General features: G+C 41.7%; 1 protein-coding gene across 12 annotated transcripts in view; it reads right to left on the bottom strand.

Annotated features, from left to right (window-relative positions):
• Positions 1-24,736, bottom strand: part of PPFIBP2 (PPFIA binding protein 2) — a 1,806,653-nt gene that overhangs the window by 704,638 nt on the left and 1,077,279 nt on the right. The gene's annotated exons all lie outside the window — the stretch shown is intronic.

Genomic DNA, 24,736 nt, shown 5'->3' with positions numbered 1-24,736 from the left:
GGAGGTGGGGGACAGGGACCCTGCCGTCATTGACAATGAGCAGGTCGAAGAGGAAAGACGAATCAGGACACAGATGGAAAACATCCGGAGGGGTCTCAGACCCCCACACATCGCACTGGGAGATGAGGTGCTCGTGAGGAATCGCCACCCACATGGAAAGCTGTCCCTCACGTATGAACCCGCTCCCTTAGATGTCGTGGCGGTCAAGGGTTCTATGGTAACAGCCTCTGACGGGACATCGTCTGTCACCAGGAATGCCTCGTTCTTCAGGAGAATTGGCGACCCCAGGGTGGACAACCCGGACGACCGCGAGGGCGAAGGTGCCTTGGATGAAGGTGGGGGAGAAGGACCCGCGGTGGACTCTCCCGCTCGAGGCAGACCCGGTCAAGAGACACCGGCCAGGGACGCTGGCAGGAGGTACCCCCTGAGAACAGGGCGTGGGAAACCTGCCCGTCTCACAGACTATATTACGGACTGAGCTGGCATGGCTGACCGGGGTTAAGTGGTCAGGTCAAGACAGGTACCCGAGGGGGATCCAGGGTGGCTGTTAATAAATGGGGGTTCGTTTGGGGAACTGATAGAGTGGTGTGTTCATAAATGTGTGATAGTTTAGTCCCTCCTGTTTCCAATTTGTTGTTATGGAAAAGGAGGAGTGTGGCGTTGCCCTTTAAGGGTACGCACGCGACGGAGTGACGTGCATCCGTCGCGTGCGCTGTTAAATAAACGGGGCGTTCCCGGTGACATCACAATCACCGGGGAGCCCACACTGGAAGCACTCCTGTCTCCGTGTCTCTCTGTCACGGGGGGTGGGGGGCTCACGGGCGGCGGCAACCGGAGGCCGCCAACAGTGTCTAGTGCTCAGTTACATAACAGCACTCCTGTCGGATGTTAACTGCACACTGGCGCAGTGTGCGTCTGGAATCCTGTGCAGACTCGCATCCATGCTATGGGGCATGCTTCAGGGGCCTCAAGCCTTCGAGGCTGCCACATCCTCCCCTTGGAGGGGGGAGGGGGTGCATGTTCAGCCAAATATCTAAGGTGCTTGGGTGCCATGAAGTAGAGCCAAGCAGCGCGCCCCACTCGCACCGGCTGCCTCTTCAGCAGGGCATGAGCCGTCTGCCTTTAGCAAGGTGGCCAGAGCCCACTTCATAAGTATAAAGGCGAGGGCTGCAACCCCCCCCCCCCCCCAGAGGGTCGCTGTGACCTTCACTGCATCTTTCCAGAGGCCACTAGGAGGATTCAAAATAAAGAGCAGACCACCTTGAGAGTGGTGTGAATTCTGTGCCCCTCTTGGGAGCTGTATAATAGTTACAGTGCCTGTTTAGTACACGAGCATGTCTAGAAGAAGCATGCTCCATGGCGGTCTCAGTGAGGAGAAGCCGGGACTGGGTTTGTGTTTTAAGAAACTAGCTATGGATTAATACTTTCCCTGGAACCACTATTGTGCATGCCATGTACTACGGATGACATCAGCAAGATGGCCGCCAATGAAGTATATAACATCTAAAATATCTCTTCTTTATGGAGGGACTTAATTTCTAATATCTCACTTAAAATATATGTTCATGCTTAAAAACGTGGCCTAACAACATTTACTCTGAAGTCAAGGGTGTCTCAAAAACCTCCATAGTCTTAATACAGATCAGCAATTACAGCACCAATGTTATACATTGCGTTTTCATTTGTATCAATGATTAGGTTTTATTATATTTTCCTGGCTCAGCCATTTGACTTAAGCTGTTCATTCATGTATATTGTGTCAGAGACAACTAAGGGAGGCTTTAGTTCAACACTCGAAATTTACTGAAATTAATGGATGACGAAATAAGTCAGTGTGAAATGTTAAAATGTTAAAGGTATTTGTACCGCGCACCGTCACCAACGGAATTGGTCCCCAGGTGCTCTGGCAGCTCTGCAAACGATAAGGTGGGATGGGTTAGTAAGGTGAAGAGGGAGTAGGATAGTGAGAAGAATGGTTTTCTGTTGGCAGCTTCAACTCGGTATACACCGGGTGCTGAGCTTTGTTGCAGGTATTGGATCGGTGTCAGTCCACGTGTGCTGTTGCTCCGGCTTATGTGTTGTTGCAGTGTTGTGAAGTGCGTGCGGCTTGTGGTGCGAGAGATGGTTGTGTGAGTGTTTGGGTGAGATAGGTATGCAGAGTTTGAGGTTATATTGGTTAGTGGGTTACCTGACCTTTAGCATGCTAACATTCACAGTTTTGTCTAAGTGTGGCACTTGTTGGCCTTCACAATCCTGTCTAGATGCGGCGCCGGTTGGTGTTCACAGTTTTTAGTGTGGCACATGTTAACATTCAAATTTCATCTAGGCACCGGCATGCTTTCCTTCAATCAAAGTCCTATCTAGATGCGGCGCAGGCTAATGTTCAGACTTCTCTCTAAGTGTGGACATGCCAATATTCACAATTCCATCTACATGCGACACAGGCTAATGTTCAGGATTCTATCTAAGTGTGGACATGCTAATATTTACAATTCTATCTAAGTGTGGACATGCTCATATTTACAATTCCATCTAGATGCGACGCAGGCTAATGTTCACACTTAGATAGAATCTAAGTGCGCACATTAGCGTGGCGTGGAGCGCGTCAGATTTTTGGTGGCGCCCGACATCTTGCATTCGCGGACGACCGCGGACAGCGAGGTGAAACTTGGTTTAAATGCAACTACGGAAGAAATTAACCAATTGGATTCACGGTGACATGTGCCCTGTTACATGTTCACACACACACACACACACACACACACACACAAAGGTAATATTGATAAGACATCAAATTACCTGGCAGAAAATGAAGATGCTGGTGAGAGGTCAGTGAGCGAGAAGGAGCTTCCCTGTACATGACGCCAAAGTACGGGCAGTGCAGTTGCAAAACAAATGTTTGCTGCTTTTGCGAGATATCTAAAGCTAGGCGACACCCAGCACTTCGCACTGCGGATGCTGGTCAGGCGAGTGAAAACATCCACTATAAACTGAAATGTTGAGTGGCTGCATCAATCCAAACGATGCAAATGCATCCCACATACCAGATCATAAAGAATGCTGGGCAACACATGTACCCAATGTCATGCAGAGTGCAGAATAAACTCATGACACACCGCTGAAGGTGCAAATCATATAAAGGCCCTTTTGCAAGGTAAGGGTATTAACATAGGAGATGCTGAGCGACACTACAGGGAAATTCGTTTCTAAATAGGTGTTAAAGAGAAAGATATATCAAGACGATTCCTGAACACACTTCCTGAAAATCATTTTTTCGACTTGTGTGTCCTATTTCTGCAATCCTGTCTCCCACTAACTAATTACACCATATTTCCTTGAAATCAGTTCACAATGGTGTGCAGAAGCAAGTTCCAACAAATTAAAATATGAAGGCTCTACCTCAGGTTGCTAAATTACTCATTACTCATTTTCATATATATATATATATATATATATATATATATATATATATATATATATATATATATATTATATGGACGCGGTAGCGTCCATGTAGTTATGGTTGAGTTGGTGTTTCCATAGGAAGAGCATTTTTTGGGCGGCTTATAACTTCGCTCCCTCTGGACGAATCCTCACTTTGCAAAATAAGTATATGGCCCACTCTGAATTGCTTTGCAAAGTTTGGAGAGGTTTGGTCCAGGGGGGGCAAAGTTATAGGGGGGGTCCCAAAACTGTTGTTTTTTCCCATAGACATAATGGGAAAATACTTTGCGCACGCCTACAGCCCAAACCGCTGGACGGATTTACAGCAAATTTGCGGCAGGAGCGGGGGCTTGGTCCCGAAAGCGTGATTTTGGTGTAAATCCGTCCAGTAGTTTTTTTTAAAATGACCAAAATGTAAGGCAAAAAAATGAGTGATATCTCCGTTCGCTTCGCGGACAGACTTCCCGGTTCGCTCCGCGGACAGTGCCCTGATTGGCCGAGCGGCTTGCGCGATGTCCGCGGACATCTGACGTGTTCGCTGATTGGATGGCGTGGGGCGCGTCAGATTTTTGGTGGCGCCCGACATCTTGCATTCGCAGACGACCGCGGACAGCGAGGTGAAACTTGGTTTAAAAATTGTATTGAGTGGAGTGTGTTGGTGTGTAAGAGTGTTTGGGGAGGGTGGGGGAGTATGAGATAGGTGCAATGTTGTATTTTTTTTATGTGCTAGATGCTTTTGTTGTGTTCGATTTGTCTGCGGACAACACAGCTGTTCTGAAATGTTCGTAAATAAGCAGAATGGATTCAGTGTCAAGTTGAAAGTGTTCTAAGAAGACTCGTGGGGTCCTGGAATGTTCGCAGGGGGTGTCCTGAAGACATTTCTGTATTGTTCGTTGTCAAGCTGAAAGTGTTCTAAGAACACTCGCGGTGTCCTGAAATGTTCGTACATAAAGAAAATGGGGGTGTCCGGAGGACGCTGTCCGTATCGTCCTCTGGCAAGTTGAATGTGTTCTAAGAACTTCCTTGTGTCCGCGGACATTAAAATGGTTGCAATGCTTGAATCTATGGGTGTGATATGCTGAGGTGGTTGTGGCCAGGGTATAGAATGTTGGGTGCATGGCCATTTGGCCATGCACCCAAGACTCTATGACCTGGCCACAACCACCACAGCATATCACACTCATATGCCATGCACCCAAGAGTCTATGCTCTGGCCACAAGCACCGCAGCATATCACACTCATAGTGGCTTATAACTTTGGGTCAAAAACAAATTCATAAGGAACATTGTTATAAGCCAGTATGGGTGTGATATGCTGCGATGGTTGTATTTATCATGTTATACTTACTGTTTGGTTTAGTAACGGGAGTCTATGTTTTTCTTGTTCATTTCTGTGATAAAAGAAAATAGCATGTTAGTATTAGTATTTTATAAAGACTTATTACATTGTACAATCAACATTTTCTTCTTTTTTTTGACCCTCATATTTAGTAGATGACAAACCAGAGTACTGTGCAATTTGCTCAGTTTCTGTGTTTGTTGCTAAAACCATTGGGTCTGTGGGAGAAAAAAAATCCATGTTGGATTAAAAAAAAAACCTTTTTGTGTTATGCTACAGTTTATTTGTTTGTTTGTTTTCAGTGTTTACTTGTTGTTTCTGGCTAATGCTTTATACATTGGATTGTTCCAGTTTTTGGGAGCAGTACGATATTAGGTATTTGTTTGGATACTGTAAAATTTTGGAGCAGTTAGATACCAGTAGGCGTATTCTAACTGTTTATTTTTTTATATAATTTCGTAGTATTGATTTATCTGTTTGGATATTTCTAAATTTTGGGACAGTTAGATACCAACTGGCGTATTCTAACTGTCTGTTTTTTTCTCTATCTGAGTGGTATTAATTTATCTGATTAGTTGTTGTAGCATCTTTGAGCAGTTAGATAGCTTTTGGAATATTGTGACAGTTTATATTTTTTTACTACAAGTGTACTTAAGGTTTAAGTACAGTTTAGTTATCAAATGTTGGTTTTAAGAACATTAAATAAGCATTTGTAAGATTTGCTGGTAATCTCTGCTTTAGAGTAATGGTACTATCATTACATTCAAACCATCCACATTTCTTTTTTATATATGCAGTGTAGTGCCCTGAATTGGTTGTGGCTCCTGTGTGGTAGATTATACCTATTGTTGCAAAGGTTTTCCTACCAAGTGATATTTGACCATGTGTGAATCCAGTCAGCTTGCAGTTGTTTTTGGTACCATCTGCATTGTAACGTAGAAGCATTAGTATTACGTATTTACTATGTGTTTGTATTACTAACGTGGAGCGATTATCTGAATTGCAGGTCAAACATAATATACCATTTTGTACAAGTTGCTGAAATGGAACCGATTCACAATTAGGTATTGATATATACACAAAGCGTTCATTGGGGATTTGTTCTTGTGTCACATTGTTGCAGAGAGTGCATGTATGTTTCCACATGTATGAAATCTGGAAGATTTCATTTATAGGTATGTTTTTGTTTTCCAGTATTAATAGTAAGTACATTAGAAATTCTTGTGGATCTTCCTGTGAGTTTATAGTGAATTTCATCATTCCAGCACAGTAGTCCAATTGTTGTCTTATTCCATAAACACTATACATTTTGTCAGGATTGTTTGCTGCATTTTTGTGAAGTACTAACATTTGCAAACACAATGGGTCTGTACTGTGTAAGTAAATGTTCTCAACAATTGGTGGTAATTGAAATAGAATATTCATTGCTACATGTGCGTAGCAATTTACACCAACTATATTTGAGAGTTTAAATGGACCAGGTAGTTCTGTATCTGACTGCTTTTTGTGGAGTTTGTCTTCCTTCTTTGAATAAGTACCTGGTTTACTTTCCCTAATTGATTCTTTTTTGCTTGTGGCAATTGATGAAGTATTACTTTCTTTTACTCTCTTTGGAGGATTTGCAGTGACATCCTGTTGCTTTTCTGTTTGATTTATTTTTCTTTTATAATGTTTTACTTTTTGTGGAACAGAATATGTGTTTAGATGGGGAGTGTATAGTGAACGAAGTCTATTGTATTCTGAAATGCAAGGAATATCAGTGTTTATTTTACTTGCATCAAAGTTGATTAGAAATAGACCGTCAAGTGTACGTAAGCGTGATAGTGCTACGTAGCTCAGGCCTTCTTTAAAGACTGTGTTACCAATGTCTATCATTGCTTTGTCTAGGGTAAGACCTTCTGATTTATGAATGGTGACTGCATAAGCAAGAGTTAGAGAAAATTGTTCTCTGCGTACATACATGTCTTTGAAGAGAAGGAATCGAGCTGTTGAGCGTCCTATTCTTTTTACTTCTGAAAGTTTGTCAAAGAGAATATTGACAAACTGAATTTTGTTGTCACGTGGGTATGTTTGAAAGCCAACAACTGTACCCAGTGCTCCATTAACTAGTCCTTGGTCCACGTCAAGGTTACGTTTCAGCATTACTCTGCAATTTAAGGATAATTTCCAAGCCTGCTGTGTTTGAGATCGATTTTTCTAAACTATCTAGTCTTGTTGTGGCTTGGTCACACATGGGTAGTGTCATTCCATGTACATCTACTTTGTCTGTGGTGCTAATTTCCATTATTGGTTGCATTTTTTTACTTAACATTATTTCATTGAATTTGAAACAGCTTGCAAGAGTTGGCATTAAGGCCATACAACTGACATTTTTGTGGGCTAATTATTCCATAACATCTGTACCACATGCATTATCACCATAAAGTGCATGAATGTGCCGGGTTTTCAATATTGCTTCTGCTTCTTTAGAAAGTATACCAACTCTGATACTTTTTAAGATGTTGGCATAAGTGAGCTCTGCAGATTGGCACATGTTTTCTGTTAATTCTCTGTATTGGAAATGTTGCCAAAGGTTGACATTTCCTATGCTGCCAACAGTTTTACGGCAGAGTTTGTGTCCTAATGTTTTAAAAATAGGCTCACCTTTTACTGGTGTAAATTGAAGAAGATCTCCGAAAACAATAATGTGTTTTCCTGCAAAGAGCTCTTCATAGTTTGTTTTGAGTACTTCTTGTAATCTGAGGTGAATCAAAGCCAACATTAGGTTGGACACCATGCTCACTTCATCTATTAGTAGCATTTTCATTTGTTTCAATACTCTGCGTAGTTCCATTGCAGCTTCTGCAGAAAGTTTGTAATAATCTAAATTGTTTTGGTGTTCTACTGGCAGGAGTAGTAATCGGTGTAAAGTGACACCACCTATGTTGTAGGCAGCTAAACCTGTGGGGGCAGTGACAACAGCTGACAGTTTGTTGTTTGTCAATTGTTGAAGGAACTTACTGATGATTTTGATTAGGAATGTTTTGCCAGAACCAGCTTCAACACTGACATACAATAGTATAGGTTTGTAATTTTGACAGGTGCATTCTTTGTTTTCATGTTGTACACCATGTGCAATTTCTTTTGTCACTTCTTGAATAATGCTACGTTGCTCATTGTTTAGTTTTGATTGTAGTATAGTTAAGTCTTCTTTATCTTCATACTGACACATGGTGTTTTCTACTTCTATCATAGCTAATTCTGCCTCATTTGTTATTAGCGGGTCTCCCAGTGGTTCTTGGCTTCCTGTGACGGACGGTTGGCTACTGTCAGGAGTGTCCTTATCTAGTTGGGCCTGGAGTTCTTCTTTGTGTTGCTGTTCATTGTGCAACATTGTTTTGTACTGTGCAAAGTTTACATCAGTTATACTGCTTTCATTTGCTTTGAAAGCGTCTTCATATGAGTCATAGTTATCTAGTATTTCTTCTTCTTTTCTCCATGGTTTAAAGAGTTGTAGCAGGGACATGTAATATACTTCTTTATGTTGAGGAGTCTTTAATGACAATTTGATATGATTAATTCAATTTGGTTTGGTGAGTTTTACTAAACTGCCTTCACAGTTTGTCACTTTGTATTTACGGTTTTGTTCATCAGGTTTTATATTATTTTTGTATGTGTAGTTTTGGGCTATGTGGTATAGACACATGGTTTCCAAAGTGGTACTCCTGTTTGGCTAGTATGTGTCCAATAAATTGTTTTTTAAAATGTCTTGGCTGTTGGGATCATGTTTGGCTATTGTTTCTATATCTTCGTATGATTTTAGAACTCTTTTTCTAGATTTAGCTGGACCAAGACTTAGCCATACTATATTTGCAGATTTACCATACAATGCAGTACCAGTTAATCGATCAGCTGCTTCATAGGATCCACATTCTCTATGGGACAGCATTTTTATGCCCAAGCTGTATAATTTCTGAGACACTGTTTTATCTGATGACAGGTCACTCCAGAGGTCTTGGAGCTCTGTCTTTTCTGATTTGGTTAAGTATGCTGTGACATATCGTGCAACTGCAGTAGAATTGTCTGCAATGTACTGCACGTCTATGTTTGCATTCCATAAGTGGGCAATGATTGCATTGTAATCATTGATATATTTTTCTTCTTCTTTTCTTTTTATGCAATATGCATTTTTAGGTGACTTACCTTTAACACTATGTCTAACTGAAGACATGAGGTTGTTCACTTGACCTGTATTTGTAACTGGTCTAGGAAAACCAAATCGGCATTTGGTGTAGTATTTCCCTTTGTTTTTGTATTTGCGACAATATTTCCCACATTTGTGTCTTTGAAATTGTACAATTTGTGCTTGAAGATCACTATTTGTTGCTTCCGATGGAATTTGACAAGTGACATATTTTTCCATAAACTGTAAAACAGTGGCATCACTGTCTTGACCAAATTTAGGAGCATCTTTAATCCATAAAAGCATGTGGACATGTGGTGCTCCTCTGGCTTGGTACTCCTTTCTCCAAAAGAAGTGTTGCACTTCTCCAGGGGGAGGAACAGTTTTATTACACATAAAATGTAGCATAGCAATGAAGCGATGGTGAAAATATCTTGAAACATTAACAGGATCCTGAGAACAAAGTTCTCCAGGTGTTAGTAAATCTATTTTTGTTTTGTTTTCGTTTGATATGCGTAGGAAAGCATGTAAATCTTCCCATGCATATTCTGCACAACTTAATGTAACAAACCAAGTGGGTGGGCCAAGGTTTCTGATTCTACAACGTACATCTCCATGACATCGAAACCAGTACTCTTTAGTACCACGCATATTTGCTAATAAATTTGTAAGATTTGCTTGTAAAACCTCATCTTTTTGTTGAACTTTTTGTAATAATTGTGTAGCTGTCATATTTTGAAAGTGTGATCCTGATTTTAATATGTGTGCAACTCTGTAGCATAAAGTTGTTAGTTCACTTTCAAAGAGTAGGTGGAATATGTATTCCACATTTTGTCGAAATCTGGGATCTTCAGAATACATTCGTAATGAGCGATATTCTGATGCTGATATTTGAATAGGTCTATCATCGTATCTTCCTCCTTTGCCAGTTGGAAAGAGTAGAGGAAAAGCACGTGCTTCTATACTTTTTTCCCATATGCTGATTGGTGATCCTTTTGTTTGACGCATTTGGTACGTTTCCAGTGCATCTTCTATGGTGTCATTAGAGTGCAATGGATGAATTGTATAATGGTCTAAAGTGTTTGATATTGTAGCAGGATCTAGGAGCTCAAATTGACCAGCTTCTTGTGTCTCAATTATTTCAGTTGTATCTTTCAAGTTTTCTTCAATATTAATTTCTTTGTAATATTCATTATTCTCTTTAAGATATTGCAGGGCTTCTCTAACTTTATGTAAATCTACCAGTTGTTACCAAATTTTTTTGTCTTTTGTAGGTACTCCATTTACCAAGATAATTAAAGATTGTTGCATTGGACGTTGCACTCCTAGAGTGTGCACATTTTCTTTTAGATCTAATGGTAAATACACTACTTTTCCACAAATAACTTTCACTAATTCAGAGGGAGGTAATTTAGCAGTTTTTGGTTGAAGGCGTATTATTGCTTGAAATGGGTGCACATTTTGAATTATGATGCTCTCATATAAATTAAGTTGTTGAAGGGGTTTTGGTAGTGGATATAATTCCAAGTAATTTGTGATAGCACGTGAAGGAGTTTGGTTGTTGTCTAGTTTTGTAGTGCAGTAACTGCAAAGTATTATGGGGTCAGTTATTTCGTATTTGTTTTCTGCTATAAGGTAGAGAGCTAATTCAAACCATTTAGATTCTTCATTGTCTTCTATTTTGTATGATAGGTCTACAGTTTGTGTTACTTTTATAAAAAGTTCTGCGGCAACATACACACACGTGGTTTGGTACTTCAGCTGAAGTACTTTCAAATTTTAGTATTTCTTTTTTGTATGTGTGTAGTGAAAGGTTGCCATGTGCTGAATTGTTACGAAGTTGGTTTACAGCTAATTCATCTTGTAAGTGGGTTTCACTTCCAAAATATTTTGTCTGGATGTAGTCGATTTCTTTTAGTAGGTCTTTTGCTGTACCATGTAGAAGAATGTTATTTAAATTGGCTAGTGCTAAAGCAGGACTTTTAGCATAGTACATTTTATAAACTAGATTTCTTATACTTGCATGATGTGTTGATATCCTTTTGATATCATGGAAGGTTGTTTTGCAAGTACGTCCTGTAATGCAGGCCAACAAATGTCTTTGTAGTCCTGTGTACTTGCGTACTGGACAAGCATCCATATTTTGCAGTAGTTTAATTTTGATTTTGTCTTTGCTTTTCACATATTCATTGAGGAATTGGCGTAAAGACTTGAAAATTATTTTGGGAATGTTAAACATTGACGTGCATGGCCATTTGTACACTAGATGTTCTGATTCAGTTGAATGGAGGGGTAAATCTATGTTTTCAGGGCATATTTTTGTAAGGAGAACTTCTTGTTCCATTATGGTATTATTAACTTGTTCATAACCTCGACCACTGCTATGTATGGCAATTGTATTTGTTTGCTTTTGTTTGTATGCTTCTTCATTAAAGTATGGTTCTGTGCTTGTAGTGTGACTCCATTCACCTCCACAGATATTTAAGAAGTTATTTCTGTTGACATTTCGTTTATTGAGAAGTCTTTTTTGTAATTTAGTTATTAGTTTTGTTAGTGGTTTTATTCTGTTTAACGCTAAAATAAATAACTTTCTTTTGAGACGAATTGCACTGTCTATCAACGCTTCTAAGATTACTTTTCTACGATAGGTTTGAAGTGTTGAACCTGGTTTCTCTCCTGTTTTCATAAGATTTGAAGGACTTTGTGACGGAACATTTTGGCTAAAATACTTTTCTTGGTATGCTTACTTTGTACTACATCAAGATTTATAGAAGAAGTTTTATTTATAGTGATAGTTGATTTTCTGTTAATTGTTTTTTGGTTTGTTTTACTTTTTGATAGAGGAGGCAACGTTTTTGTACTAGAAACTTCTTCTGTTTCACTACATGACTGTATTAGCTGTTGTGTTTCAACTTTTGTTACAAATTCCGCTATAGATGGATGTTTATGTTGGAGAGTTTTCTTTTCATTTGCTCTACTTCTGCGTTCCTTTCTACGGAGTTGGTTTTTGGTAGGCATTCTTTAGGGTCTGTTGAAAAAAATACAGAAGGTATGGGTTGGGGTGTTCTGGAATGTATGTGTGTTGTGTCCATGAGTGTTTGAGTAAGATGATAAAGATGTATGTAATGGTGTGTGATTGTGCTTTGGGAAGTACAACTACCAGGGATGGGTATTCTTGAATTAATGTGTTACTAAACTGGGGTTCAGATGACAGAAAAAAGTAAGCCAGTGGTTTGGAGAAGTATAAATAGTATATCTAAAGCTATACAATTAAAACAGTTGTTTGCTCTACAACATCTAAATTCTAGCGGCTGAGTTGGGTAATTTGAGTGTCAAAAAATAGGAAATTGTGGGCCATTCTGCCAGTAAATCACTGTTTAAGACGGGGGGATTTTTGGTCAGAATGGTGCAGAATCTCTATTTTTAGGCACAGAAATAGCATGAATTAACCTTACAGTGTGTTTGAGTAATAATTCAAATATCATGGTAACATTTTACTTACTTTTATTCTAAAAGGAGCAGTTTGCTTCTTAGTTGTTCTTTGTACTTCAAATTTGGCTGCTTCTTTTCTGGAGAATGGTCTTCACTGCAATTGTAAAAGAAAGAAATTAGTAATTTGGTTTGTATATAGCACTGTTTTAATTTAGACAGATTTTTTTAATTGAAATGCTCAGCGCCTTCCTCAAAACCACTAAAACTATCTTATGACTAACTGTAGGAAAGCACATTTCTTTACTATGGCTTGTGAAATTCATAATGTAGCACTGTATACCACTATTCCTGTAACTAAGCTTTTCCACGTAATAGTGAGTCAAGGTCATAGCCTGCTTTTCCACATAATAGTGAGTCAATGTCATAGCCTGCTTGTCCTATATAAATGTAAGTAATTATAGAAATTGAAAAAATTAAAACCAATTATGTGTTTGTACAAATATTATTGTTTGAGATTTGATCATAGAGTGTGCATGTAATTTTGTTTGATTATATGTAGTCTATATATTTTATTTCAAAAATGTTGGTTTAACATTATTTGCGTGTGTGAATGAAGAAAATAAACGGTATAAAGATTTGTAAGTCACAGTTCATTTAAGGACAATGAAAAAATGATCGTAGATTCATTTTACAGATTATACAAGGTAAAAGTCGGTTAGAAAATGTGTTCATGTACTGTATAGAAAATATGCATACCTGTAGTTTGTGTTCATGCATATGGATATGGACGAAGCTGCAAGTAGAAATCTTGGAGACTTGTATAGTATTTCTCGTAGATCGTGCTTGCCAATGGTATGAGAGTTGTACTCCGAGAGATTCACCGTACATTTGCAGTGCTGATCTATGATGATGCAGTTACATGTAGAGGTCTTGGATTTGATTGGTGGATGGTCATGTGATTTCTTAGCTACATCCAATGAGGGAATGGTACAGAGAGTGAAGTGGAAATGGTAGAAGGGTTGTCAATGTTACGATATGTTCGCGGACATGACGGTAGTTCTAGGACACCGCGTATTACATCCGGGGAATTTGGGGTGGGGAGGCATGCAAATGAGACTGAATGTAGCAAGGGATTGGTCAGTAAAATTTTGTGAGTGTGTTGTGCTAGGAGAGGTTTTCTCAGATATTCTTTTTGTTGAGAGAAGAACAGATAGCTATGGCTGAGTGTTTCAAAAAACAGATTGTGTGGATTTTGGGACACTCGTGGATACATTGTTTGAAGGTTCATGCAGAAAGCTGTGGAGTATCTATAGATCTTGGATTCCCACATGTGGAAGTGCACTGGCATGGAGTGCGTGGAATGAAGTGGTTGGACTTGCTACCTACCTCTCTGTGCAACTTTGAAGATAGAGGAACATCCAGACATAATTGTAATTCATTGTGGAGGGAACAGTTTAGGACATGTGTCTGGAATTTCTTTGCAATTTGCAATGAATGAAGGACTTCAGAAGATCATGGACATGTTTCCAAACTCCAAAGTAATTTTTTCACGGATTGCGCAGAGACAAATGTGGCTTTGTTCTTTCTCATGTGGTCCACAAATGGAGAAAGCAAGGTGTAATGTCAATAAGGCTGTTTGTGCCTTCCTAGGAGATTTTGGCATGTCCTCTTTTCACAATGAAAATATTATGTTTCGTAGTACATACATTTTTCGCATAGATGTAGTCCATCTTACTTATGCTGGCAATCAGATTTTTCTGAGAAATTTACAAAATGCATTGCGACCTTTTTTAGAAATACAGCATCCATTTTGAAGTAGGTGTTAAGTATTTATAATTTTTGACATACAAACCCCTCCCAAAGGCTCTTTTCAGAGCCACCACCTGCTCCCAGAGAAAAATGCAATGGTTACAATAGGGTAGCACCCCAATTTTTTTAATGTTCCCGAACTGTCCGCAGACTTTTAAGATATACAAAGGGCCCTGCTTTATTTATCTTCACTTCTATTTTTTAACTGTGAAAGGCGGCTCTGAAAAAAGCCTTATTTTTTTTTTGATTTTTGGTATTTTGTATTTTTTTTGGTTTTTTATACACTACATACTAGGAGAGGAGAGACTAGGAGAGGAGGGGAAAGGAGGGCAAAGGGGGGGACACCAACCACAGGGATAAGAAAGGGCGAGCTCAGAGAGGAAGATGTAGAGTGGGTTTTATTTGGGTAGTAAGCAGGTCTTCTCGTGCTCTGAGACGATAGTCTCAAAAGCACTCCGAAGTCACTCCCCCCTGCAGAGTACTGTGTCACAGTACATACATACAACTGTGACCCTCGAAAGGTAAGGGTCATCAGAACTCTGTATGGCTTGAGGAAGACGCTGTCCCACAGAGGTGTTCCTTGTGGTGACAGGATCAGAAACGGAGGATGAAGTAGAGGCAATCAACCTACTACGCTTTTCGCAAGGAACAACCTGTCGAATGGCTGCAGTGTGGAATGAGTTCAGGTGTCGCTTCATGGTCGTGGTCCCAAAGCTGTACGTACCATGCCTCCCGCGACTGAGTACCATTTTGCACTCATTGCAGGTGACACGGTTCGCACGAGCTTTAGGAACATTCCCATGAACGGTAAACAACCGCCACACCCAAGAATCACGCTGAGGGCGGGTAGTAGGGATTTCCTCTACCTCATTCTCGTCATCCTCTTCTTCCTCCTCTATATCCTAACTTCTGTTCCCCTCTTCAGGCCCTTGGGAGATGGTGGTGGTGGAGGGGGTGGTGCTGAGGCAGATGTAGCACCAGGTGGCAATAGTGGAGCCATGGATGTCATCGTCTTGGAGATGGAAATCTCAAAATCTGCAAAGTATGCAGCAAAATGCAGTGTGCTCTGTGGAATAGCGGGAAACACAGTGATGTCATCAATGACATTTGTGATGTCATATTTGATGTCCTGGGTGTTAGTCTTAGCAGTGCACGGTGGTGGCGTGAGTTATGGTTGCTTAGCTTACCATAACTGGCGAATTTCAGGGGGTTTTTGGTTTTACTTGGAACCAAAATGTCCCTTTAACAAAGTTTTTTTACTGAATCTGATAGGTTTTTAGTGACGCAACTTAACCATAACGTCCCCTTAACAACGTTTTTTTACTGAATATATATATATATATATATATATATATATATAGCGTGTTTCAGTTCATGGAACTTTTCACATTTCATACAATCAATATTAATAATCAGCACTTGCACAGTATTTAAATACATTTCCATTCTATATCAAATAAAATCAGTTTGGCCAATTTACTTAACATTGCATTCCATTCATATGTACAATACTAAATAAATAACTTGCACATATTTAAAATAGTAAGAAAAAATGTCATCCTTCCATTTCCCTATCCGTTTTACCACTACATTGTCTGCATATCACGTCTTCATATGCATATCCTCTAACTTCCATAAAAACAATCTATAGTTTCAATAGTTTAGTTTAAGCACCGAAAGTCACTCCTATTCTCCAGGTTCTTTTAACACACAGACAATATTCTTCCAAATACTAAACAAAAGACTACAAACAGACATACTATTGGTATTCTTACAGTACTCCCAAAATTCCTTTGTCTTTATAAAGTTGTATTTATGAACGGAGGATCCCAATTGACTCATGAATAGATTTCCTAACTGGTTTACAGGACGTGAAAACATGTCTGTTGGTTTCCATCACTTTCGCATCATTACAAAGCCTCCCATGAGGAATACCCATGAATTTGCTGGTCCCTGATAGTGTTGGTAATTGGCCTAATCTTAACAGCAGGGTACATCTACTTAGCTCTTTTGAGTGGCACAATAGTAACTAGCATTGGGGGCTCGCCACATTTATGCTTCAAGCCACTATACTCTTTATAGCTTTTCAAGGCAGCCATGTGGGCATAGTTCTTACACCAGTCGTAGGACCTTGGCTGTTTCACATATTGTTGTCCTAATGAGCAGAAATCTTCAGACCATTCTGACTCCCAACCAATCTTCACAAATACCATCTCATTGGCAGTTTGGAAGTCCCTTACTGGGGACACACATGGATTTTTTGCCACAGTACCTAGCAGGGCCAATAGTGGGCACAGGGGCGCCTTTATCATTTTCAAATAAAGAATCCTCGACTATAATTAGCCAACCCGCCAAGGACTACATGCCGAGCCCAAGCCTTAATGTTGCCATCGGTATACTAGTAGGAACCCCCGAAATGTCTTTCCATTATTTTCCCTCTAGGACGTTCTCAAAACCTACAGCAAATGTTTCCAATCCATAAAGTATCGCTGAGCAGTAGCAGTGCTTGTACATTAGCAGAGCCCCACACATGCTAAAACCACCAGTCAGTCCCACGGGCAATCTTCCTGGACATGTTTGCCAGTAGTAATGCTTTTCCATGCTTGTAAGCAATCAATTCTTCATGAGCTTTAACTGCCACAATAGGGACCCCAAAATAACAATTCTGAACTTTCTCTATTGGGCCTTCGGCGATATACACTGAGCGGAGTTAGTGCCTCCTATGTCCAAAAATATATATCTCAATCATTTTCCTGGGCATAAACACTCGGCCAATGTTCACTGCAGGCCCATGAAGGTATGGTCTGTTATAGTAATATCAGCGTATTGTACCCATGTGATATGCCTGGCGTCTAGTTTTGGTGGACAAATCCTAATCCCAATTAGTTCTAAATTACTACGGAAAACCATCCTGGCAGAGGAGAAGTGGAAATTCACAGGTTCCATCACACAGGATAAAGTCACAAGAGCAAAACCAAAAGACGTGTTCTCCTTTTTCAAATAGCTTCTCGGTGGGAGAAGAATGGTTGATGGTTGATGCTTGAAAAAACACTTTTTAATCAGAGGATTGCTGCTTTGTCACATGCTCTTACGGATGAGTGCCCAACTGAGAGGCAAGCCTCATGTGGTGTCTTAAATTCCACTTCAGGTTGCTGTTGGCCCAATGTTGCATTCCAAAACTTGCAGCAAATTCTTGGTACATTCTATGCACAGCTCATGATAAAGCTCTTCTGCTTGAGACAGCTTTAGCTTATAAAGTGCTATAGAAAATAATAGAGGAGTATATGTACCACTGAACCTTGTGAAAGAAATATTTACTGTGCTGAATGTGATGTGATTTTGGTCGTTGGGGCATCTGTTCGTTTATTCACAAGTCTGCTTCCAAAGGGCAGACAAATGCATCCTTTGTTAGTTGCCAGTTACCAAAACATGTTTACGTCCAAGTTTAATTTGTATCACACACACAGCAAACCTGATTGCCTCTTGGCGCCGGCAAGAGTTGCACGAAACGATGTGGATAATAAGGAGGAGGAATAGGGACCAAAGGGTAGGAAGAGAAGGCAGAGGGTGGAGGTTAGGGGGTGTAGCTATAGAACATACTGCATGTGTAGCTGGGCCGGCCTCTCAGAATGCTCAGTGCCCTATGATGAGTGCCTCAAAATTAACTCGGTTAACTTTGAGCCATGGCACTGCCTAATGTTAACTGCTTAACCCATATGCATATGCATGCACTTACACCCGTTCAGGGTCCACAAACAGATTGTGATTTCTTAGGGCTTGCTGCCCTTATTTATCAGATCCAGGGAAGCCCTGGGCCTTTGTAGTGCGTAGTGGGGGCTGTAGTCCAGCCCCCAGGCCGGTGTAGCCGACAGTCTGCCCCCCCCCCCTGATGGGAGGGGCAGGTCTTTGAACCTGTGCCCTGCCTGACTGTTACTTCCAGGTGCATTAGGACCTTGCTGTTTTGGCATTGTGTGGCAGAGACTGCGTGTCTCTGTGTCCGTGGGGGGAGAGGAGCAGGCTTGGAGTGGGGGGGCTGCCCCTCTCCCTGGCCTGCCAAATGGTAACATCAGTTACCCTGCCTCGCCTTGGGCGGCCCTGCGGCATTGCCCAGTCTGGGTCTCTGGTAAACTGTTATTATAGTCATTAGTTAAGTTGGTAAAATACAGCCTTTTCTTCAATTTGGTCAAAAGTCGGAATGGCTAACTACCGCACTCCTCAACAGTTTCACGGAGAGGCCTCCAGTAGCCAGACTCCAAGTATTTCAAATGTGTTGGGGGCAGGGAGAGAGGTTAAATGGTTTTTGAAGATGGCTGTGCTTGAGGCAAGTGTAGTCATGTACTTAGTGTGGAACGGGAAGGAAAAGAACATCAATTCATTTTGGGTGCATCACCTTTTTTGTGGTTAACCCATTAATTGGCTGACATCTGCTTATTTTGTTAAAGCTGTAAGGAGAACAACCGAGAGCTAGGAAAAAGTTGGGTATGTGTATCCTGGGAGGGCACGCTTATTTGTGTGCTAAGGATTTCAAGCAGATGTTGTAACTAACTACATATTGGTGGAATCAGGGAATCCCAGGTACTTCACGTTTCACACTGATGATGGCTACTGATGATTTCGATCCCTTTTGCTCAATAAGGCTTAAACAGACTGTACAGAGCTCATGGAGACCATGGCAACCACGGATGTGGAAAACACTATTGCAAAACCCTGCATTTCATAACGTTCAGTGGAGGGGAATGGTAGATAACTGTTCTCATAGTTTTAAATGGTTTAAATTAGAAGTGGTAAGTGGCGCAGTAGGAAAAATGAGCTTAGATTTCTCATTTTCTAAAAAATTATGAAAGGAAAAGGAAAAATGGAGGATGCAATAGCCCTCATGAAAAACAGAAGGACTAAATCCCAGTTAAGCCGTTAACCAAAGGGATATGCCATTTGCAGAAGAGACTGTTTCAGCTCAGATAGATGGGTCGTGGAAGGGAGTCATAACTGACAATCAGACCGTTATAAAATGGTTAATTAGAAGAAGGCATTTAAGTGAACAAATACGCCGGATAGGATTCTTATGCTAACTCTTTAATCGGAGGCCACAGCACAATGTAATCAGTGCATACATACAGCAGACCATCCCAATATCAATGCACTGACAAATTCAACAGACTTCCAAGGAAGGTTCGTGGAAATGCCATCTTTGGGAGGTTGAGGATTTGTATGGATTCTATGGAGTCCAAGGACCCATTGGCATGTTCAAGTAAATTTGTCAGTACAATAGTAGCCAAGCCCAAACCCCCATCTCCTAGCAATTGTTAAAAACAAGCATTGGCAAATACCAACAATGTTGGCTTTTGCGTACGCAAGGGAATGGCATTTGCCAGTTACTGCTGTAGTGGTACTAACTAGCTATAAGAAGGCAGCATTTGGAAAACTGTGCCAGTACCTGAGCATATAACAGTGCCAGTACACATGTAAAACTGTTGGCTTTGCCAATGCTTGTTTTAACAGAACTTCAGATGCTATGGCATGCGTACTGCTTATAAATGAAGTGGTTGAAAGCACACTTGGTTAAGAAATGTTGATTACCCCAGAAGTGCATTTCCAGCTGTAGTCATGCTATTAACTTTAATAAGACTAATTTGAAGTAACACTGGCAGGCCTTCCAAGACTAAAGTTGGATGTTCCAGCTTGACAGCACTAGCTTCCCGGTGGGAAGGGTCAGGCACAGTGGGATGGAATGGCCATAGGGACTAGCACGGCCCGGGGCAGTCAATGGGTTGGTAAACAACCAACACACCACAGGCTGTGTCCCACCCCTCACATCTCATCACTCTTCCAACCCATTATCGGCACGCACAAGGAGGGATTCCCCAATGTGATGAATGCCATGCAAATGAGGAAAATCGATTGCCCACGTGCAAGGTTGGTATTAACACTTAAGTGGGCTGTGGACGCCTCGGGGATTCCAAAGCAGTTTATTGTACTGTGCAAAAGGACTCTGGCTCCTGTGCCATACCTGGAAAGATCCCCAATTTGGTCTGGAGAAAGGGGGGGTTGGATATATAATAGCAGCACCTTGCTATACATGGAATGTACAACAAAGTTATCATAAAAGTTACCAAGGAGTTATGTGCCATACAAGGCCTGAGAGGCCACAGTTTAGATGCTTTATAAAGTCATGAAAACGAGTATGTTTATCTTTATAATAACAAAAAAGTAAAATAATGCACAGTTTCAGTTATGATTATCCAAAGTAGCAATGTAGCAGGAATTAACTGCAATGCAAATGATTATATGAACCAGCATTTCGCATAGTTCCCTAGTGCTGGACATAGTAAGGTGCAGGGATGGGCTTCAGATGGGGTGGTCCTTGAGCAGTATACACCTCAGGGCACAGATGGGCTTTTGTGTGGGGATGGGCCATGGAGTGAAGACATGTCCTGTGCAGGGATGGACCATCGGGTGTTCATTGGCTTCCGATGGACCTCGTCTACAGCACAGGGAGGGATTGGACTCAGAGGACCTGGGCCCCTGGATAGAGATGGGCTTTAGAGCAGAGATGGTCTTTAAGGGAAGGATGGACCTTGTGAGGGGTGGACTTCAGAGCTAGGATAGGCCACAAGGAGATGGATACTATGCAGGATGGGCCTTGTGCTCGGGGCAGGCGCATGGGATGTACTTTGATGCGAAACAGGGACAGGCCTAAGAAGAATGCTTGGTGAGATGAACTTTGGTTGAAGAGAGCAGTGAAACAATGTCTCTCACATGAGATGTGATGATCTCAGAACTAGGCAATTATATCATAATTGGCCAGCTCTGATGCCATGTTTCACAGGCTTTGATACAGGTATTATAAAGCGAGTAGAAAATTGTTCTGAACTCTAATGCTATTCATGTTATTTTGGGTATTATAGAGGCATTCTAGGCAGGTTCATCCTGGTCGTTTAATCATTGCAATTAGTGCTATCATTACCCAACCCAATAGACTCGTTCATTGATTTGATAAGAGGAATAAATGGCAGAGTCATCTGTGCCGTGTTCTGAATATGGCTCTGCAGGCTTCAAAGAGTTCTGAAGCAAGAGCTGCCCCGCCATCGACAGGAGCACCATTTGGAATTATGCCCAATGGGTTATCATCATCAGGATGGTGGCCTCTTCTCACACTGCCTGCTACCCATTGTGCAAAGTACAATATTGTTTAGACGCAAAACAACAGCTGTACGCCTTGTCCTTGTGGCTCACACTGTGGCAACGTGACTTTCCTTCCAGTTTGAAAGCTTCAAACATGTACTGCAAACCAGCAAGTGGCATACATCGTGCGGCATAAACCCCCGCTTGCACAGACGGAAAGCAGCGCTGTAAGGAATGGCATATGCACACGACGAGCAATGAAAAGTGATACGTTCTGCCAAATCCAAAGTGCAGCATTTATAGACATTTATGTAACCGGTACCACAGGAAGGGCGTGCCAACTGTTCACAATACAACTGGGAAACAAAAGCACAGTTCTTCAAAAATATACTCTACAGCTATTTGTGGGTACATGTGACTACTTTTTTTTTAATGTGTCCTTCTGTATATACTTTAAAAATAAATAATAATTTTCCGTGAATTCTTTGCACCCAAACTTCGTGACTGCCTACAACCCACGTCTAACCCCATTTTCTTTTCTCTTTTGGCGTTTACTGGGGAGAGAAACGCTCAAACACCTTGCGCCCACTGTGCTCTCTCCTCTACCCCTCCCTAGGTACTGCCTCTGAGGGGAAGTAGTTGCAGGGTCTCGCTTATCCACCCTACCGGTAAGCAGGGGGCATTGCCGAATTACTTGTGTTTGGCAATTCCAAACACCAAGTTTCCATGTTCTTGACCCTGTCCTTCAACTAGAAGGGTCACAAAAGCAGGAATCCGAGATCGGTAAGTCCTTACAAAGCTGGTCATGTTGGTGTTGGAGGGCGTGGATAAGCGGCTACGGATTGGATAATATGGATCTTTAGCCCTGGGTGAAATCTTCCTCACAAGCCACCTCGGTGTCTTGTAGCAGTGGCTTATTTATTTATCGGTTCATTATATTGCACTTCATTCCAAACTCTTCCGGCTTCTAAGCGCATTTCCCATAAGTTATCTGCCCAGCTTGCCTAGACCACAATTATTATATAGTTAATCATCAATCCAACCACAGCAAACGGTGTAAAGGTTTATCAGAGAGCCTGCAGAGTGAATTCAGAAGGCGCCTGCACGAATTGGAATCTACCTTTTTAAGGGCATATAAGACAGGCAGCATCGGGAGCTTTTGTAGGGGTCCTTGCATGACTTAGGATGCTGTCTGTTACAGATGTCTGAGCGCTTGAGGTATAGCAGCCTCATTATTGTGAGGCTTTTAATAATGCTACATGGACTGCAACGGAAAGAGCGTTAATAAGTTGTATTATATCTCATGCGAGTGACGTGGCACGCTACCATTATCCAATTTACGGGCTATACAAGTCTCGGAGAACCAGGATAGTCTGGGAATTGGCCAATGGGAAGGCATGCCAATCCCTCAGGGGGACGATCATTTTCGCGTACGGGCCGTGTCTGTCAGCAGGGCACTCACTCATCACGGGAGCACCACACTGACCGCCATGTGGCCATGACTGTCAGCGTGGTGCTCCCTCTCTTCATAGGATCGCCGTACTGACAGATATTCTGTCAGCGCCGCTCTCTACCTTGCATCACACCTGACAGATGCGGCCAGGGCACGAAAAATGACGTGCCCCCTCGCCCAACTCCTTCCCTTCTTAGGGAGGTGGCAGAGGCCCTCCCTTCCAGTGCCGCTCTCATCCTGCCTGAGCCGCACTTTACAGACTAGGGCCAGGCACGGCAAATCACCCGCCCCTTCCGCCCTCCTTACCTTATTCGGTGGCAGATGGCCATCTACTTCCCCCCCTCCCTCGTCTGCATTAATCGCCGGGCTGCCCCTAGCCCGGATGCCGTGTCCCCCCCAAACCGCCCACCCTCCTTCTCATCACGTTTTGACGTGGTTGCTGGGAACAAGCTAGTTCCCAGCAACTACTCCAGGCAGATTATCTTTTGCATTTTTAAAGCGATCACACAGCCCGCGGGTATCAAGGCGCTGTTACAGGAATTATTTTTTTTATTTTTTGTTGCGGAATTGTTTTTTTTTTGTTTGTCTTAGTTGCGTATGTATACATTTATAATGCGCATACCCAGGATCGAACCTGTGTTGTTTTGTCGTCTTGCTTCCAAGGCAACGTGCCAGCTATCCACCGGGACAACTTTTTAGTTGTGGTGCAGGGTCCAAAAGCAATAATCTTGAAGCTGCAACACATTTCCATTGGATATTAGGGCTGTGCTAAATCGTAAGCAATTTCCAAGACTGACTAAACAGCTAAAGGAGGCCTTTGCAGGGCAATCTTTAACTGCCTGTTAGGTAATAACTTAATAGATTGCTGGAAACTATGGGCCTGATTCAAAGAACGTTTTCCAATGGCACTGCGCTATTATAAAACACTTCCATGAATCAGGCCCAATGTGTATTAAATTGTGCTTCCCTGTTAATTAGGACTATGCTTCTTTTACCAGCATTGTGAATGATTTATGTGATGCGCCCACCTGCCTGTCTCCCTTGCCCTGTCCCACTTCAAAACTGTTGGACATCAATGGAATGTCTAACAAAACTGAAATCAAATAAAAGAGGCATTTATTAGTGGTGGCTTCAGTCTTTGTTTTTTATAAAAGGGGGGCGAGGAAATATTTTCCACTAATAAATACAAGATACTAAGTGTTGTCAGAGAGCACAAATAACCAAGGGGTTTTCTGGGGAATCCCCCTCCCCCTTTGGAGAATAATTCTTAAATAATGGGTTCATAATGTGCATTTTCAAATACAAGGCTGACAGGGTCGCCTGCCTTGCACCATAGAATAATCTTTATTAATTAGAGTTATTAATTCTTCACTCATCTCATATCACGTTCTTTGTTATCAAGCAAGCAAGGGTGGTTCCATTCTCATGGCCTGTCCATTTGCTGCCTTTTCTGTCAAAGGCCATGGAAAGAGTATTACTTGTGATCCAAGCCAGTTCTAACTATCTCAATTCCCCAGCAGATCATATCCCAACCTGCGTGAGGCACATAATAAGACTTAGATGACTTCCATCTCGCAGCTAAGGACAGCGTTGTCTTGTTGCTGGTGGTACAGGACTGGTGAGCCACCTGTAACACTGATGACTAGTCAGTTTGGCTGCAGAAGTCATAGGAGGTTTGTGTCATGATACCGGCCCTTGCAAGGCTGCAATCCTTCATGTTGGATAGGTCTCAAACAATTATGTTCTGACCCACTGTCATGACCACCCTTTCCCACTCCAGCCCTTGTGTTTACAACTTGGGAGTCAAGACTGACCAAGAGCTGTTATGGACCCTATAGCTGAACGTTGGGTCTAGTGAAAGTCACTTAGACCATACAATCCTTTATGTAGTCCTCCAGTTTTATCTCCTGCTCAGAGTATCAGTGGGGACTGCCACGGTTTCATCAGGGTTAGATTAGTGCATTCCTACCTACCG

Source organism: Ambystoma mexicanum, chromosome 11, assembly GCF_040938575.1.
Source record: "Ambystoma mexicanum isolate Mex_15411 chromosome 11, UKY_AmexF1_1, whole genome shotgun sequence".
NCBI classification, from domain to species: Eukaryota; Metazoa; Chordata; class Amphibia; order Caudata; family Ambystomatidae; genus Ambystoma; species Ambystoma mexicanum.
This window is presented reverse-complemented; position numbering and strand designations above follow the sequence as displayed.